This window comes from Colobus angolensis, unplaced genomic scaffold, assembly GCF_000951035.1.
Source record: "Colobus angolensis palliatus isolate OR3802 unplaced genomic scaffold, Cang.pa_1.0 Scaffold11, whole genome shotgun sequence".
Lineage (NCBI taxonomy): Eukaryota > Metazoa > Chordata > Mammalia > Primates > Cercopithecidae > Colobus > Colobus angolensis.
The window spans coordinates 3,830,632-3,849,525 of NW_012112030.1; the positions used below are offsets into that span (position 1 = coordinate 3,830,632).

General features: G+C 40.2%; 1 protein-coding gene across 1 annotated transcript in view; it reads left to right on the top strand.

Moving 5' to 3' along the window:
• Window positions 1–18,894, top strand: part of STYK1 (serine/threonine/tyrosine kinase 1) — a 54,851-nt gene that overhangs the window by 16,686 nt on the left and 19,271 nt on the right. The window contains exon 2 of the mRNA XM_011952893.1: window positions 16,912–16,977. The gene's annotated coding sequence lies outside the window, so the exon portion shown is untranslated. The remainder of the gene's footprint in view (window positions 1–16,911; window positions 16,978–18,894) is intronic.

Genomic DNA, 18,894 nt, shown 5'->3' on the forward strand with positions numbered 1-18,894 from the left:
CTAAGTTTGGAAGACATTTTTATTTTACCAATAATCTTTAAAACTGTCTTGATTTCCCAAAGCTTACTAAAGTTACATGAACTAAAAAGCCTTACAGTTTTTATTTTTCTGACGAAATATTTGATTTAAGTGCTTATTATTTTTAAACCAATTAATCAGAGCTCTTTCATATATAAACATTACACATACAACACATACAAATACACAACAGACAGAAGATCCAGTAGTTGTAAGATTTTTCATTTGCCAGTTTTTAAGTTTCTTAATTGAATTACTGGCTTCAGGGAGGAGCCCTTTGAGGAAGAGGGCAAGGAAAGCATGTAATTTCTAGAGCCTAACAGGCAGGCATAGCTGGAAGGCAAAACAGATTTAAAAAAGTTAAGGGTCCCATTTTTATACCAGATGTTGAATCTCCAAAAAGAGGAAATCAGTCCACATCCTTTGGGACTCTTATCTCTTAGTGTGGCAATGGGGACACTTCCATATCTTCCAGGTGGCCAAGAGTATGCTTCTCTGATCCAAACATGCAAAGAGCTGATTATCCTCCCCCCATAACTTCCATTAGCGATCCCTAAAAGTATGTTTCCTAGTTATTACAAACCAAAGCTCTCTCATAATGAGAAGTAATTTCTGATACCCACAAAAGTCAAAACCATCAGATAACACAATACAAAATGAAACACAGCATTAGATTTTGAGAGGGATTTATTTATCCCCTTTCAATTCCAGTGGTTTCATAAGGAAAATAGAAGCTTTTTTCCAAAACAGGATCTGTAGCAGCTCCTCTGCTTTTCCCAAGGACTCCCAGGCTGTTAGAAATTATTTTAGATCACCTCATGAGTATCAAGAGTGGCAAGAAGACAAAATGGAGAAAAACAATTGTATTCATCCATTTTTTTTTCTTTTTTCTTTTCTTTTCTTTCTTTTTTTTTTTTTTTTTTTGAGACAGAGTGGCCCAGGCTAGAGTGCAGTGATGTGATCTTGGCTCACTGCAAGTTCCGCCTCCCAGGTTCACACCATGCTCCTGCCTAAGCCTCCCGAGTAGCTGGGACTATAGGCACCCACCACCTAGCCCAGCTAATTTTTTGTATTCTTAGTGGAGACGGGGTTTCACCATGTTAGCCAGATGGTCTCTATCTCCTGACCTCATGATCCGCCCTCCTTGGCCTCCCAAAGTGCTGGGATTACAGACGTGAGCCACTGCGCCCGGCCCTGTATTCATCCATTTTCACGCTGCTGATAAAGACAAACCTGAGACTAGACGATTTACAAAAGAAGAGCTTTAATGGACTTACAATTCCATATGGCTGGGGAGGCCTCACAATCACGGTGGAAGACAAGGAGGAGGAGCAAGCCCTGTCTCACGTGGGCGGCAGGCAGAGAGAGAACCTGTGCAGGGAAACTCCTACTTTTAAAACTCTCAGGTCTCACGAGACTTATTCAGTATCACAAGAACAGCATGGCAAAGATCCGCCCCCATAATTCATTTATCTCCTACTGTGTCCCTTCCACAACACATGGGAATTATGGGAGCTACAAGAGGAGATTTGGATGGGGACATAGCCAAACCCTATCAACAATTTAGTCAACTGAGAAGAAAAAAAATTTTTTTCCTCAGAGAAATAAGATCCAAGAAGAGAAAAATTATAAAGACCTTTTAAATATACATATAGCTCATATATCTGCTTTTAATTAAAGCTGACTTTTAACCACAGCACTTTAAAAATCCTCTTAAATCTCTTATTACCTGACTTTAGCCAGGCCAAACAATCCATTTTTCTGGCTTTTAAACTCTACCAAAAGTAACCTCCCAGATGAAACCGGTAAGCCTTCACTAAGGTTATGACTTAATCACAAGTGTACCAGTATTTTAAAAGAGATGATTAGCAGTTTTTACAAGATTTAGAGTCTACAAGGTAGCTTAGAGAAAGGAAGATTCAAGAAGGGAAGATAGAAGTTGTTCATGGAGGGGAATAAAATCAACAAATGGCAAAGATCACACAAATATCAACCAGAAAGTACTAATTCCCTAAACCAGAAATTGAACCCTGAACCAGGGATGCCATTGTGAAAAGATAAAGCCTTAACTACTAAGCTACAGCACTGGGAAGTTTCCATTGCCTTCCCAGAAAGGGCCTAGAGCAGACAGTTTTGAGCCAATGAAGGCTTTTAACCGCTGAAAACAATTTTTAGAGCTATGTCATAAACTCCAAAATTGCTGTCCTCTGGATGGCAGGGACTAAGAGAAAGTACTGCCAGGTGGTTACAAGGTCAAGCTCCCAAGGATGTAAAACAAGATGAGAGAGAAACCCTATCCAGCTTATGGAGTCCTAAGCCTGTGTTCTATCCCAAGGTACCTCCCCTTTATGACCGAATAACACAGAAACACAAATTCAACCACAAAATACACCAGATTCGCTACAGCGTTAAGACTAGCATCGTGAATCCTTTTACTCATTAATCAAAACGTTGCAAGAGCTGGTGATTTCTACCATTCCTGCAACTGGTTTGTACAGAGAGAGGAACAGGAAGGGATAAAAGTGTTGCCTACGGTGGGGTGGGGAAGCCAAGGAGCTCAGGGAGACTAGAGAAAGACCCAGGTGGCCACTTGTCAGTAGTGAAGGATGTTTTCTAGCAGTCCCATCAGCTCTCAAGTTTCCCCCTTTGGGGAGAAAAAAGCTCCCCATGTCTGGTGATCCTGTACATGCCTAATCCTGTCACCCATGGCTGTCAGCAAAGAGTGCAAGGCAGATTAATCCAAAGAGAATAGCAGTTAACATCCCATAGTGTTAAATCCACTTTTAACCAAGAAGGACTTTACTGAGAGGAGCCTCTAACCCCTAAATCTTCGGAAGGACTCTAACCTTTCTAAATTGGGCCTCAAACTCAAGTTCCATTAAGCATCCTTGCCTTTTACTAGGAGGGACCTTAACCTTCTCTATCTAGAAGATACTCTCCTAAGTTCGACCTCTAGCCCAATCTGATCTTTCACCTGGGCAAAACATATCCTGCGCCTTACCTAAAGTTGGCTAATAGGCAGTGCTATAGTCTATTTCCTTTGGGTCCATAGAATTTTCCTCAGTATAGTCCCTTCATGGTTTCCAGGAAGATGTTACTGGAAAGGGGTCCCAACCCAGACCCCAGGAGAGGGTTCTTGGACATTGCTCAAGAAATAATTCAGAGTGAGTCCATAAAGTGAAAGCACGTTTACTAAGAAAGTAAAGGAATAAAGGAATGGCTGCTCCATAGGCAGAGGAGCAGTGTGGGCTACTTGACTGAGTAGACTTACAGTTATTTCTTGATTATATGCTAAACAAGGGGTGGATTATTCATGAGTTTTCTCGGAAAAGATTGGGAAGTGAAATTTCCACCCCTTTTCAGACCACATAGGGTAACTTGCAGATGTTGCTGTGGCATTTGTAAACTGTCACGATACTGATGGGCATGTCTCTTAGCATGCTAATGCCTTATAATTAGTGTATAATGAGGAGTGAGGATGACCAGTGGTCACTTTTGTGGCCATCTTGGTTGAGGTGGGTTTTGACTGGCTTCTTTACTGCATTCTGTTTTATCAGCAAGGCCATTGTGACCTGCATCTTGTTGACCTCCTGTTTCATCCTATAACTAAGAATGCCTAACCTCCTGGGAATGCAACCCAGTAGGTCTCAGCCTTGTTTTACCCAGCCCCTATTCAAAATGGAGCTGCTGTGGTTCAAATGCCTCCAACAAGACCAATCTTTAAACATTAATGCAGTGCCACGTTTTTGTTCCCAGGACAAGTCAAGAATCCACTAGGGTAGCAGGTATTGCTAGCATGATTCATATACCTTTGCTTTAAACTGCTTTCTGTATCATTGTAGGGGCACATCTACCATTCTTGATTTTCCAGGAGCTCTGACTCTTTCTGTCAACATACAGGATGTACAGATTCTATTAAAAGGACTGCAAGGACTGGATTTTGAGGAAATGATATAAGGCATTAAATTTCTTGTTTAAGATGATAGAGAAAAACTCTTATCCACCTTTTCTCAGGTTTTACACTTCTGAATTCTCATATGTAAATATAGTTTATATATCTTAGTTTCATTATAGTTCTACTTTCTTGAGTACTCCTCGTGAGATATCAATAAATAATGATAATACCTCATATTTGTACTGATTGTTATACATCTCAAATACTTTATATGCAACTCTCTAGAAAAGATACGTTAATTGGGCTGGGCACAGTGGCTCATGCCTGTAATCCCAGCACTTTGGGAGGCCGAGGCAGGCGGATCACAAGGTCAGCAGATGAAGACCATCCTGGCTAACACAGTGAAACCCCATCTCTATTGAAAAAAACAAAAAAAAAATTAACTGGGCGTGGTGTCGGGCACCTGTAGTCCCAGCTACTAGGGAGAGTGAGGCAGGAGAATGGTGTGAACCCGGAAGGTGGAGCTTGCAGTGAGCCAAGATCGCGCCACTGCACTCCAGCCTGGGCAACAGAGCGAGACTCTGTCTCAAAGATAAAAAAGAAAAGAAAAGATAGGTTAATTGATTTGCCAAAGGTCACACAGGAAGTCATTGACCCAGTGTTATAACTGAGATCTCCTGACTCCTTTCCCTGTTTCAGGAGAAGTTTCTTCCTTTCAACCAAGCATTTCTCCTAGAACTTTCTACTGAGAAAAATTTAGGTGAGGAAAACAAGATGAATTTCAGAGCAGAAGGAAGCTGAAGCCAAAGTGAAGATTACTGTCAGGACCTCATCATACTGGAGACCATATTGGTGTCCAAAAATAGCATTATTTTAAAGTTCATTTATCTTAGATTTTTTCCAGAGTACATCTCATATTCTCTTTCCATAGACTCGGCTTTTTCTCTCTAAAGACTGTAAGTAATGATATAAGACAAGATAAAAAGTGTGGTCAACAAATGATACAGCCTTGAGTAAAGTTTGCTTGAAAGTCTGTGAAAGAAATACCAAAACCTTAAGAGTTTAACAGATCCTCAAGTTATTTACCATAGAAAAGCTTTACTTCAGGAAGCAGGAGTACTTCAGAAGAGATGGCCTTGCGCATGTCTACATGAGAGGAGAGGGAAGGATGTGGGGAATATGATAATTCTACCTTGGATTTCTGAAATACTTGTATTCTAAAACTTTAAAGTACTTTCATATGTTTTATCTCATTTGTGCTGTCAAAACATCTCTGATTACATTGTGCAAGACTATGACTCATTATTTTACAGATCAGGAATTAAACCCCCGGGGAAATTATCTCACTTGCTGAAGATTACATACAAATGAGGGAGAGATGAATGAAGGGAGGAGGGGGAGAGAAAGAATGAGAGAAAGAGAGAGAGAGAACTAGAATAGTGGATACCAATGTAGAATCTTATCTAATAAATTAAAGTCTGGTGAATTTTCTCTGGATGAATTAAGAAAAAGAGATAACAAAGGTTTAAGGCAGGATTCCCAAACTTGGTCGCATATTGGAATTACCTTAGGAGCTTTACATAAATCTCGGTACCTGGTTCCTATTCCCAGAGTCTGATTCTGATTTAATTGGTTTGAGATGCATCCCAGGCAATGGGATTTTTAAAAAGCTCCTCAAGTAGAACCACTGGCTTACATTTTGGTTGTTAGAGCCTAGGAAAAGAATAGTATAAAATCTGCTACATCCACTTTAATACTCATATGACCTTTTAAATTTGAAAACTATGAAGCAATTTACAAAAAAAGAATAGAACAATTGACAATTTAAGATTTAAAAAAGCAGATACATTGCAGAAGGATGGTTAGAAAATTGTACTGAAGCATAAGTAAGATTTTCTGTAAACTCAGGTGTCAGGAAATAATTATCTTATTCCTGTGGAATATACAGAAATGTGAGTGGTATTATGTTATCATATTGATGTTACATGAAGGTCTTACTCACAAGGAGAGGTCATTCAAAAATGTCATAATTTGAGGAATAGTAATAGTAATTATTATAGGAATATTCTTATTTTTATAGTTATCATAGGAATAATTAGTAACAGCTACTGCTTACTATGTACTAGGTATTGTTCTAGGTGCATTATCATGTAAAATTGGTTAATTATTACAATGGCTGTTTGTGTTAGATGCTATTGCAAACCCAATTTGCAGATGAGAAACTGAGGATCAGGAGAGATTAAAGTAATTCACTCAAGAGTACAAAGCTAATTATAATAGTAGGAGAGATGGGTATACTGAATTTCAGAAATGGGCTGGGCTATGCTTCTGAGACTTATAATAAAAAAAACTGGAACATGAGCTGAAACCTAGGAGTCTGAATAGTAAATATGCCTTCATCATGGCAGATATAAAAGACTATAAGGAAAGGAGTGAGTGAGCCCAGCATTTCCCTCACACATACAAGTTCAGAGCAGGACAAGTGCAGGACCAAGGCAGGAGGCTGCTGGGCTCCAGCATGGCCCTCTTAAGACAACAAGCTAGCTGCAGTAGAATTGCAAACTTCAACTTCGGAAAATACACACTCCTGCATACACACCTCGCACACCCACAACCACACTTGCACACACACTGCTCCTGCACTTTTTTTTTTTTTTTTGAGATGGAGTCTCGCTCTGTCACCCAGGCTGGAGTGCAATGGCACAGTCTCGGCTCACTGCAACCTCCGCCTCCCAGGTTCAAGTAATTCTCCTGCCTCAGCCTCCTGAGTAGCTGAGATTATTACAGGCATGCACTACCATGCCTAGCTAATTTTGTATTTTTAGTAGAGATGGGAGTTCTCTATGTTGACCAGGCTGGTCTCGAACTCCTGACCTCAGGTGATGCACCTGTCTCAGCCTCCCAAAGTGCTGGGATAACAGGCATGAGCCACCGCACCCGGACCTGCTCCTTCACTTTTTGTTCACTGAATTGGTTTCCTAAATTTACTTAACATTTAGCAAGTCTTCGGGCACTTTCATTTTATTGTGCCTGTGCTGGGAAGAAAGGAATTTTAGCTACATTTATGCTAATGCATTGAAGGAAAGCCATCAAAAAGGGAACCTTGATCAGGAGCACAAAGTTGGAACCCTTCGTCTGAAAAGTAATTATGTTATACAAATACATTCTTGCTAGAAGAGGCACTTTTAGCTACTATTACTGAAGAACAATTTTACATTCTTATTAATTCTCACTAGAATCCTCTGATGTAGGCAGGCAGAATTATCTCAGCTGTATAGGTTAGTAAACCAAGGCTTCAATACATTAAGATAAACCCACCCCAAACTCTGACACGGGTTCTTTTATTCTTTCTCCTTTACTACAGTTGAATGGAGATGATACATTAACTTTGTTCCTGGGAGTTCCAACTTGGCTTTCTCCCAGGTCGGCAAGATAATGCCTTTAGCAAGCAACAGTGAAGCTTGTTAAACTCCAGATCTTCACCTTGACTGTAGGCCAGGAGAGCCCTCTTTGAAGCCATGAATCTTGATTTAACGATTGTACTTTGTCTTTAATTCTAAACACTAGTTCTTTAGGAAGATTGTTTTCCCTCTTTGACTTTTTTTATTACCCTCAGCTAATTTTCTCTTTTGTATTTCGGCTATCAAACTTTTCTGCCTTGTAGCCTTTCTTCTTTTGCATGTTCTTATTATAAAATAACTAAGGCTTAATTCATTCCATTTGGAAAATAGAAAATAGAGGAAAAAATTATTCATACTAACCATCATCACTGTTGCTATAACATTCTAATATACTTCTCTTTGGGATTCCCCTACACAGGTGTTTTTCCCACTCAATTTCATTGTACTCTTGTGGTATATATATTATTTAAGTGTGCCTTTTTACTTAACCCACGAACATTAAAAATTGCCATTTATTAAAACTTTTTGTGAACATAAATTTAATAAATGTGTAGTGTTCCATGGTCCAACTATATAAAAATAATTTGAAACATCCCTCCTCTTGATGAACATTTAAGTTTTTCTTCTATTTTTAATTTTTTATTTCAGAAAATTTCAAATATATATAAAAGCAGCAAAAATAGTAGAATGGTTTCCCATGTATATCCCCTGAATTCAGCAATTTTGAACACATGGTTAATTTTTTCTTATTTACATCTCCACCTATTTCTCCTCCTTCAAGTTCATGAATTATTTTGAAGCAAATCCCTATTTATATTTGCAAAACAGTTAAATAAGTGTCACAGTTTTTTTGTGTGTTCAGAAACATCTTCCATTTTTAAAAAAACATACACATAATTGACACTTGGTAGAGAAATTACAGAGTCAAAATCATTAAGGCCATTCAGACTCTCAATTTTCATAGTGCCAAGTTATTTTTCAAAATGTAGACATTTAGATTCCTTGTCAATCTTAAAAGAATGGTCTTTTTAAATAAAACTCTTTAGAGCATAAATATTAGTTTTCAAATCTTGTTTTCTGCTGGGTGTGGTAGCTCACACTTATAACCTCAGCACTTTGGGAGGCTGAGGTGGGAGGATCACTCAAAGCCAGGAATTTTAGATCAGCCTGGGCAACACGGCAAGGCCCCATCTCTCCAAAAAAATTTTAAAATTAGCCATATGTGGTGGCACCTGCCTGTGATCCCAGCTACTCAAGAAGCTCAGGTGGAAGGATCACTTGAGTCTGGGAGATCAAGGCTGCAGTGAGCCAAGATCACACCTCTGCACTCTAGCCTGGACAACAGAGCAAGGCCCCAGCTCAAAAAATTAAAAAATAAAATAAATAAATAATAAATAAATAAATATCTTTTTTTTCTTAAATGGATTGGCAAAAAATGTATCTTATTTTATTTTAAAGTATTTTTAAAATTACTGGTTAAGATAAAAAAACTTCCATATTAGTTCACCATGCTTCCATATTTGTTAAACATTTTGTTTTGGTGAACTGGTTTTCTTTTGTTTTTCATGTTCCTTGACTATTTATTTATTGGCAGATTAGTGGTTTTCTTATTACTATAAAAGTACTATGTTTTTATTTGTTTATTGGTTGATGTTTTCGTTGTGATTTTTTTTTTTTTCCTGTTGGAAGAAAGTTTTTTGTTTAAGCTTAGGAAGTTATCACAAACCCAATATAATTTATAATGTTAATTTTTTATGTCTCTCAAAGCATCTAGCTTTTTTCCCAAAATTAATTTTGTGTACAGGTGGATCAAAACTATACTTTTTGTTATCAAACAAGTATTCTATTGCCTAAATTCCATTTGATGAATATATCTTAGTAGTTCTCAACCCCAGCTGTACGTTAGTATCTCCTGGGAAGCATTTCCTTGATTGAAGCTGATATGTGAAGTCATAATCTATGGGGTTTATAATCATCATAATCTCTAAAAGGAGTGGTGTATTAGTCCATTTTTATGCTGCAGATAAAGACATACCTGAGACTGGGCAATTTACAAAAGAAAGAGGTTTAGTGTACTTACAGTTCCGAGTGGCTGGGGAGGCCTTACAATCATGGCAGAAGACAAGGAGGAGCAAGTCACATCTTGTGTGAACGATGGCAGGCAAAGAGAGAGAACTCTTTTGTGCAGGAAACTCCCCTTTATAAAACCATCAGATCTTGTGAGACTTATTCACTATCACGAGCACAGGACAGACCTACCCCCATGTTTCAATTACCTCCCACTTTGTCCCTCCCACAGCATATGGGAATTCAAGAAAAGATTTGGGTGGGGACACATCCAAACCATATCGGTTTATACCTGGCCCTTCCCAAATCTCATGTTTTCACATTTCTAAACCAATATTGCCTTCCCAACAGTCCCCCAAAATCTTAACTCATTTCAGCATTAACTCAGAAGTCCACAGTTCAACACACTATTTGAGACAAAGCAAGTCGCTTCCACCTATAAGCCTGTAAAATCAAAAGCAAGTTAGTTATTACTTAGATACAATGAGGATATAGACATTGGGTAAATACATCTGTTTCACAGGGAGAAATTGGCCAAAACAAAGGGCTACAGGCTCCATGCAAGTCCAAAATCCAGCAGGGCAGTCAAATCTTAAAGCTCCAACATGATCTTCCTTGACTCCATGTCTCACATCCAGGTCATGGTGATTCAAGTGGTGGATTCCCATGGTTTTGGGCATCTCTGCTGCTGTGGCTTGGCAGGACATAGCCCCATTCCTGGCTGCTTTCATGGGCTGGTGTTGAGTGTCTGCAGCTTGCCCAAGCACATGGTGCAAGCTGTTGGTGGATCTAACATTCTGGGGTTTTGGAGGATGGTAGCCCTCTTCTCACAGCTCCACTAGGTGGTGCCTCAGTAGGGACATTGTGTGGGGGCTCCAACCCCACATTTCCCTTCTGCACTGCCCTAGCAGATATTCTCCAGGAGGGCCCCGCCCCTGCAGCACACATTCTCTGAAAATTAGGCAGAGGTTCTCAAGCCTTAATTCTTGACTTCTGTGTACCCACAGGCTCAACACCACATGGAAGCTGCCAAGGCTTGGGACTTTCACCCTCTGAAGCAACAGCCCAAGTTCTACCTTGGCCCTTTTAGTCACAGCTGGAGCAGCTGGGACACAGGGCACCAAGTCCCTATATTGCACATAGCAGAGGGACCTTGGGCTCAACCCATGAAACCATTTTTTCCTCCTAAACCTCTGTGTCTGTGATGGGAGGGGTTGCCTCAAAGATCTCTGACATGCCCTGGAGACATTTTCCTCATTGTCTTGATGATTAACATTTGGCTCCTTGTTACTTATGCAAATTTCTGCAGCTGGCTTGAATTTCTCCTCAGAAAATGGGATTTTCTATTCTATCACATTGTCAGGCTGCAAATTTTCCAAACTTTTATGCTCTGTTTCCCTTTTAAAACTGAATGCCTTTAACAGCACCCAAGTCACCTCTTGAATGCTTCGTTACTTAGAACTTTCTTTGCCAGATACCTTAAATCATCTCCTTCAAGTTAAAAGTTCCACAGATATCTAGGGCAGGGGCAAATGCCACCAGTCTCTTTGCTAAAACATAACAAGAGTCACCTTTGCTCCAGTTCCCAAGAAGTTTCTCATCTCCATCTGAGATGACTTCATCCTGGATTTCATTGTTCATATCATTAGCAGCATTTTTTTTTTTTTTTTTTTTTGAGACAGGAGTCTCACTCTGTTGCCCAGGCTGGAGTGCAGTGGCATGATCTCGGCTCACTGCAACCTTCACCTCCCGGTTCAAGCAAGTCTCCTGCCTCAGCTTCCCGAGTAGCTGAGACTATAGGCGCCTGCCACTGCACCTGGCTAATTTTTTGTATTTTTAGTAGAGACTGGGTTTCACCATGTTGCCAGATGGTCTCGATCTCCTGACCTCGTGATCCAACCTCATGATCCACCCACCTCGGCCTCCCAAAGTGCTGGGATTACAGGCATGAACCACCGCTCCCAGCCTGGCTTTTTGGTCAAAGCCATTCAACAAGTCTTTAGGGAGTTTCAAACTTTCCCACAGTTTCCTGTCTTCTTCTGAGCCCTCCAAACTGTTCCAACTTCTGCCTGTTACCCAGTTTCAAAATCACTTCCAAATTTTTGGGTATCTTTTCAGTAGCTCCCCACTCCTGGTACCAGTTGACTGTATTAATCCATTTTCATGCTGCTGATAAAGACATACATGAAACTGGGCAATTTACAAAAGAAAGAGGTTTAATGGACTTACAGTTCCAAGTGACTGGGGAGGCCTCCCAATCATGGTGGAAGGCAAGGAGGAACAAGTCATATCTTACATGGGTGATGGCAGGCAAAGAGAGAGAAGTTGTTCAGGGAAACTCCCCCTTATAAAGCCATCAGATCCCGTGAGACTTATTCATTATCATGAGAACAGCGTGGGAAAGACCTGGCCCTTGATTCAATTACCTCCCACTGGGTCCCTCTCACAACACATGGGAATTCAAGATGAGATTTGGGTAGGGACACAGCCAAACCGTATCAAGTGGGAAATGAATATCAGGATTGATATTTTTAAAAAACGGCTCCTAGGAGATTCTAATGTGCTCTCTGGTTTGAGAATCACTGATCTGCTCATTTTGATTCATGCTGACTTCTTTATATTAAAGTCCTAAATATGTGTCTTTTTTTCTGAGATATTTATGTGTTCTAGTAATCCATCTTAAAGTTTTTCAGTATCTGTGTGTGTGTGTGTTTAGGCTTTGTAAAACATTTATGCCTGGTACAGTCCTCTCCATACCAAACTTTGCTTTGTTTTTTAAGAATGAGAGATTACTGCATGTTGGGGTATTACCAGTTCCCTTTCTTATCTTGCTGGAGCCCTAAGTTTCCAAAGAAATCAACTATAAAATCTCTCTCTGAACTCCTCTTTTTAGTCCTCTCATTCATACAGGTCTCAAAGATCACAGAAGAGCCCCCTAAACACATTTTCTCCACATCCTCACCTCCTATTCATTCCCAGAACCACCCTGCTCTCTGGCCACTACACTATAGCTATTCTTTCTATGACAAGTGACCTCCATGTTGCCTGTATCCACTACTTATTGTTTTCCTGACCTCTCATCAGATTTTAGTCCAGCTGTTGTCCATGCTCCTCTCCTTTGCTTCTACAACAGCACAAATTCTTGGTTCTACTTTACTTCCCTAGTTTTTCCCTCTTAGGCCCTTTTTGAGTTTCCTCCCGGACCCCAACTCCTCTTCCTTCATGTAGCATTATCCGTTGGAACTCCATGCATTCTTTCCTAGGGCCTCTTTTCCTCTCTTCTCTTTTTCCTTTTTGTTTATTTTTTCCTCTTTCTCTCTTATTCACTTTCAAGCTTTCAGTATTATCTAATGACTCCCAGATATTTATCTCTGGTCCAGGCTTCCCTTATAAATCCTAAGAACTGTACAACCAAATGCTTATTTCTAATATTCTACTTAAAAGTCACACTGGCATCTCAAATCAAAATGTCCAGAATGACTCATCATCTTCTCCTCTTATTTGATTTCTCCTTCTTCTTCTTACCTTCTACAACCACTGTGTCCTGTTGGTTCTATCTCCTCAAGGTTTCCAATCCATTATTTTCCTTTTTTTACTGTCACTACTGTAACCCAAAAATGATTATGAAATTATTAGTTTCACAATTGATATTCTCATATGTATTTATTATCACCTGCAATTTGTTATTCAATGGCTGCAAAAATAATACTACTTTTTACTTTTCAATTTGAAATGATTAGAAGTTCACAAGTAGTTGCAAAAATAGTATAGAATCCAATGTAACAATTACCCATTTTCCCAATGGGAACATCTAAATTACTGTAGCAAATAATCCAAATTATGAAACTGACAATGGCATAGTATAATTAACTAGACTATAGAGCTTCCTGGGATTTTAGTTTTTGCATTCACACGTCATCTTGTTCCTCTCTGTGCATATTTCTTTGATATTTTATCACATATATTTGTGTAATTATCACCACAGTCAAGATACAGTATTGTCTGTCACCATAAAGGAACTCCCTCATGCTACCCCTTCAAAGTCACACCTTCTCCCTGTTCCTACTGGTAAACGCTGATTTATTTTCTGTCTCTCTAATTTTGCCATTTTGGAAATATTATACAGATGGAACCATACAGCATGTAACCTTTTGAGAAAGGCTTTTTCCACTCAGCATGAAATCCTTAAGTTCCATCCAAGTGTTGCATGTAGCAATAATTTGTTCCTTCTTATTGCTCAATAGTATTCCAAATAATGTTTTTTTAAAAAATACAAAATGGATCATGTCACTCTACTTAAACACTTCGGTGATACTTAGAATAAAACAAGCAATGTTTAGCATGGCCTAAAGGCTCATTATGATCTGTCTCTGGACTACCTGCACAGTGCCATCTCTTCGTGTTTTCTCCTCTCTTGTTACTGTCCAGGCCCACTGACCTTCCAGTTCTGAGAATGTATCAAGCTCTGTTCTCATCCAAGGCCTGGATACTCCTCCTCTTTTGCCTTGTACCTGTGCCCACCTTTATCTAGTCAGCTCCTACTCATCATTTGTTTACATATTGTTTACTTAGAGAAACTTTTTTTGACTTCTTTTCTATTGCACCTTTTTTATAGCACCCTAAACTTCTCCTTCATAGCAAAACATATTTAATAATTTTTATGATTAGTTATTTAACATCTGAGTGAATAACTTGGAATAAGGCTGGTCCCCCAAGGAATGATGTGAGATAAACTAACTAGATTGTAAAAGTGGAAGAAGTAGAGCTGTCTCAAATGGATGGTCCTGTTATAGAGTAAAATTCAGGCAAGATTTAGCAACTCAGGTTTTCTGTGTGGTCGGCCGAACAAAAGGCAATGGGGTTCAGGGGTGTGAATGAGGTAGGAATGAAGTAGAGTGGAGCAGGATGATGGTCAGTAAAGAGGCATTTGACCATTGTGGTTACATTTATCTGGGAGGCTTTTATATTAGTAGCAAGAGCACGGTAATCAGAGTATAAAGCAACATTTCAATCTTACTTAGGATTGATTTAGGCAAAGAGAGGACAACAAGGCCTCATCGACTTGTGTGGCATTCAGGTGAGGGGTCCAGATTTGAGAGAGTTCTGTTAACAAGCATGAGTAATTGGGCAGATTTTGGGAAGCAGATAAAGACTACATCTTCCCCAAATTGGGAAGTATGTAAGATAAATAGGATGAAGAGGACTGAGACTGCTGATTGCCATAATGCCCTCATCAGAATTGGTTCAGGAACTGGGTGGAAATTAGCCAGAATATAAGTGTTATCAGTGGAATCAGTACGAGGAGCTGAAAAATTTAGAGGCAGAAGAAATCAGGCAGGTGCTGATACATTTTCCCTGATAAATACCATACCACTATCTAGCATTCTTTCCATTTCTATACCTTAGTTTACAGCATTATGCTATTTGATTTATCTGGTTTAAATCTCTCTTCCTCAGCGTGATTGTTAAATTCAGATATCTACTGGCAGCTGTACTATTTTTGCTGTCAAATGACACCTAATTGAAGTATAAGAAGTTTTAAATCCTGCATTCACTTTTTGATTACTTTAACTCCCTCTCTGTACATGGAGATGAGTATATTTACATCCACAAATATTATAAATATTCAGATGAAAGGTTTTTTGTTTCATTTTGTTATTTTTGGTTATACATGTTTACCTGATTGATACAGCTGTGTGACTATTTCCCAACTGGAAAGGCAGGTGAAGAACTGGAAAGGAGGAAGAGGGACAGCAACACATATTGATGATCCGCCATGGCTCTGGTAATGTTCTAGGTACTTTACAGAAATTATGCTATACAGCTCTCAACAACCCTGGTAGGTAGATATCATCAGTAGCACTTCACATATGGGAAAACAGGGGTTCACAAAGTTAAAATACCTATACGAAGTCATAATGAATGACAGAAATGAGATTCAAACAGAAGCCAAACTCCAAAGCCCCTTTTCTTACCATTATAGCATAGGAAATTGTATGCAGGGTAAGGGTAGGAATAGATACCTATCAGATTCCAGGGCTGCCATGATATGGGTGGGAAGATGTGGATGAAAGGAAGCCTCCAAAATTTGGGAGCTCTTGCAGGGACAAGCAGAGGTAGCATAACTGGCTGAGGGTACTTATTGATTGGCATGCCCATTTTCCAGTTGATAAACTTCCTGCTGCTCTCTGCAGCAGGAGAGAGACACACAACTCTTAGGAGACACACACGTTTCCTGCTTCCTAAACTAGGAAGGCAAGGAATGGCAAGGTCAGGTGACATGCTTCCGGATGCTGAATGAATCACCCACCCAACCAGAACTAGAACTTCAAACCTCTCACTCTGTTATTACGGCACTCAGTCAGGGCTGACTCCACTTCCCTTAATTCCTGGACTGCTCAGCTCTGAACCACGCTGACCCACTCCCTAGGGAGGGGAAACTGCCCTTGGATACTGGCTGTGCAGAATGAGGCAGGAGGTTATGTGTTCCCAGGGGTGTCTTTTTCCGCTTACCAGGAGTTTGTTATTGTTTACCTGGAATTACATTCTACATATAGAACTTTTATAGTGACACACCCTGTCCGGCACAGCACTGAGGTGAGCAGCAGCTGAGTTAGCTTTCTGATGGTGAAACCTCATGACCACATCTCTCTGTCTGCCTGGGCCTGGTCTCATTTATCAGAGAATGAGAAAGTGCCTGTATGTGTATATGTGCCCCTACAGCCTGTGTAGCCTGTCCTCCTTCAGTCCTCCTCAGCTTGGGCCCGCCTCTCTGCCAGGGGGCAGTGTGTTAGATAGCCTGGAAAAGTGGCCAGAAAACAAAACAGAACTCCTCACTTATGGGGGGAGACTTCCAAGAGACTTTTAGAGAACCCAAAATCTTCCTTAGAAGGAAAAACCCAGTAGGCCGAATACCAAAGAAGAGGACCCATCCTTGGAAATGCAAGGTCACTGACAACAGTAGGAACAAGGTATTTGAAAGCAGCCCCAAGCCGTCTTCTGGTGCATTAATCAGGTAGGAAGAGGAGACGCGGATGGATCAGAGATAATCCTGTACTGAGTGGGAGTGGCGTTGTGTGTTCTCAGCGTTTCCCTCTTACTGATGATAGCCCTTATTCTGAGCTGGGGAAACTGAGGAGCTGGGAAAATTGTTATTCCTTAGGAATCTCAGGAAGAGAAAGTAATCAGCAGGAGAATATTTAGTTTAAGATATGCTATTTCTGGGCTTTTGTTTGAAACTGGTAGATGAAGGATTATGGAATTGGGCACAAAAAAAATAGCAAGATAATTATGATAAAAATAAGCTGTTTTGAATCTGTATAATACCTCAAAGGAAATCAAATGTGTTTATCTGTGAAACCATATTTAAAATCTGATGCTGTTTGTAAGTGTCTGTGAGCACTGCGTTTCTTACCTAGTTGTTATGGGGCTTGGCTTCCAATCACTTTGCTCCTCTACAAAGTAAACTTTTGTGAGGTACCAGGATACAGATTAAGCTTCCTCATCTCAACTATATATCGTATGTTTCAGGAATCTCTGGAGATAGGTAAAAATAGGAAGCAAGAAAAGCTGATAGCCCTCAGATGTCATAATCTGGTGAGCACCAATGAGTCAAAAGATCTGTTGAAACAGGCTCAGGGACTCCTAGGCACCATGGTGGAAAGGGGTTTCCCTTTGAGAATCCCTTTGAAACACTTTCCCTAGAGTTTCAAAGTTCGTTTTGATCCCTGGGTCTCTAGGAAGACGAGGGAGGGCAAAGATCAGAATAAGCACAATTTCTCAATATCTGAGAAGAGTGAGAGGACAAGATAACCTCTCTTAGGTAACCTCTTCCCTGCCTCACCCACACTAGGAGATATCACAGGGCGTAAGGCAAGTGATCTACACAAATATGCTTCTCTGAATTTAAAAAGAACCACGTCTCCAGTGTGCCCTTCCATGCACTCTGTGTCCTCTCACTGGTTTGTTTCCCTAGAAAAGTCGAGCCTGGGGCACTGAGAGAGCCGCATGAAGACCCTAATTCCTAGGCCAGTGCCCTGTGCCCTGCAATTTCTGGCCTCTTCCTGACCCTCATGCTCTCGGTGAAAGATGGCTAGTCCTAAGAGCCGGACGGTTTTACTCAAAAAGCAGAAGATAGAAATAGGATTGGGGATCAGACCCAGGAAAATGAACAAAGGAAACAACCCAAGATGGCATAATCTGGTGAATACTGGGAAAAAAAATTCTGATTCTACCTCTATTTTCAGAATATACTTTATTTATTTATTTATTTTATGATTATACTTTAAGTTCTAGGGTACATGTGCATAACGTGCAGGTTTGTTACATCTAGAATATACTTTAAAGACAGACATGCAGATGTCATCTATGTCCCTATGAGGTTCCTATATGACACCCTTACAGGCAGATTCAATTCATCTGTTCTTTCCAAATTAGAGTGCATTTGTTAGTAAAATTTGGTTTCAGCCTTGTGGTTTCCATGATTCTTTTGGATTCTAATGTAATTCCTTCTTGACCTTGTTGGTCTTGCCCATTTGAAAGACAAGTATATATGTATAAGGAAATAGTATAAAGAACATTGGGTTTGTAAGTAAAAGACCTGGGTGTGCAACCTTGCTCTGCCATTTTTTTTAAAAAGTGGCTAATGTGGCGGGGTATGGTGGTTCATGCCTGTAATCCCAGCACTTGGGGAGGCCAAGGTGGGAGGATAACCTGAGGTCAGGAGTTCAAGAACAGCCTGGCCAACATGGTGAAACCCCGTCTCTACTTAAAATACAAAAATTAGCTGGGTATGGTGGCACGCACGTGTAATCCCAGCTATTTGGGGGGCTGAGGCAGGAGAATTGCTGGAACCTGGGAGGCAGAAGTTGCAGTGAGCTGAGATCATGCCATTGCACTCCAGCATGGGCCGACAACAGCAAGACTCCATCTCGGCAAAAGAAAAAAAAAGTGGCCAATTTATAACTTAATCACTAATTCATAACTTAACCCCTCAGTTTCTGCGTTGCCTTCTTTGTATGAAAGTGCCTAGCACAATACCTGGCACACCGTAGTTACTAAACACAGGTTTATTAGATCTGCAAAGAGGAAGCTTGTTTTATAGGATGTTGATAACAAGTAATTCTCAAATCCTCTAGATCTGAGCATTGTTCTCTGTCTCACCTCCAAATTAGTATGTTCAGCCCATTAAACATGTTTTTTGTTCGTGTTGGTTTTGGTTTGGTTTGGCTTTTTGTTTTTGTTTTTTTTTTTTCCAGGTAGCTCAAGGGTAAGGATGAAAGACTAACTGTACAAGAAGGCAGACTGTTTCAGGCTAGGGGCTGCTACCTTCATGTATTTTACCTTCCTCACTTTTAGTCTTTGAGTCTTCTGCCCCATAGCCCAAAGCCATTAATAACTTCCTTGACCCATATGGCATCCACCTGGGAGGGTGAATCACTTGTCTATCTAAAAAGAACATGGCTAGAAGATCCGCACGTGTTGATAAGCAAGCAGTAAGCTTGACGGTGAGGC